At 32.9% G+C, this 1,254-nt stretch overlaps 1 non-coding gene across 1 annotated transcript; it reads left to right on the top strand.

Annotated features, from left to right (window-relative positions):
- Window positions 1-735: 735 nt before the first annotated feature.
- On the top strand, window positions 736-842 carry LOC111723378. Its single transcript, XR_002771938.1, has one exon. It is a non-coding gene; the product is annotated as a U6 spliceosomal RNA (small nuclear RNA).
- Window positions 843-1,254: the final 412 nt, after the last annotated feature.

Consider the following 1,254-nt stretch of genomic DNA (forward strand, 5'->3'; position numbering starts at 1 on the left):
TATATTGTTTCAGTGAGTTTTTATCATACATTTATGGTATATTGTTTGGTACAACTGTGGGCTTTGGAAGAAGATAGTCTAAAGTTTCATGTCTAATGCCTGCTAGACTTGTGACATAAGACAATGTAAGTAACTTTTGAATGTCAGTTTCTCATTAACAATATACATGTAAAAATGATACCAAACATAAATAATTATTATGAGATTTAAATAAGAAAATATGTACAAAGTATTTACCCTAGTAACAGGGACATGATAAGGGGCCAATCATGGTGCCTTTCACTAATAAGATGATTATAATCTTCCTACTCAAAAAATTCGTAAAGCACTTGTTATCCTCCATAAGTAAGAATATCAAATCTCACCAAATGCTAATAACATGTCTTCAGCGTAAAAACAACATTAAACAATGGATGTAAAATTCAAACACAATTTTTCTGATCCCCTTTGCAATATTCCTAGATGTTTGTATCATGTGAAGATTCCAGGAAAGTCACAATAGATCATTGGTGGATGTCTAAGGCCGGGTATCTAAGGAGGTGAGGAAGAATAATATAACTCTAAAACATAGTTTATTTGAATCTAGTTGTGTTGCCCACAGTGTCACTATAGTAAGTGAGATGTGCTGGTAATAATGTGGAGAAAAAGAAACTGCTATACATTGGTATAAACTGCTATAAATTGGTATAGTCACTATGAAAAACAGTATGGAGATCCCTCTAAAATTAAAAATAACTGCTCATTTCAGCATCTCATATGCTAAAATTAGTAAGGTACGGAGAAAATTAGCATGGCCTCAGTGTAAGAATGACCTTAAAATTGGTGAAGTGTTACATATTTTTGGAGGCAATAGTGAGAGGAAAAAGAAGAAGGAAGTGAACATGAAAAAAAACACATATAAGAAGGAACCAATAGAAAATTCTTGTAACATGAAAAACCAGAACAGAGCAACCTTCCAAAGGAAACATGAAGTAACTACTTCATAAGATTTCACCTACACAGAAATAATGGAAATGACAGAAAGGGAATTTACAATATGGATGGCAAAAACAATGAAGGGAATTGAAAAGAAAATAGAAACTAATCACAAGGAAATCCAAAATAGAAACCAATAATGGATGAAAGATATGAAGAATATAGAAAGGATGTACAGAGCTTAAGGCATTGAAGGAGTCAATCAGGGAACTGAAAGAGGCAGTAGAAAGTATCAGTAACAGATTATAGCATGGAGGAGAATGAATCTCAGAGCTAGAG

The sequence above is a fragment of the Otolemur garnettii genome, unplaced genomic scaffold (assembly GCF_000181295.1).
Source record: "Otolemur garnettii isolate 467f Iridium unplaced genomic scaffold, OtoGar3 scaffold00010, whole genome shotgun sequence".
NCBI lineage: Eukaryota > Metazoa > Chordata > Mammalia > Primates > Galagidae > Otolemur > Otolemur garnettii.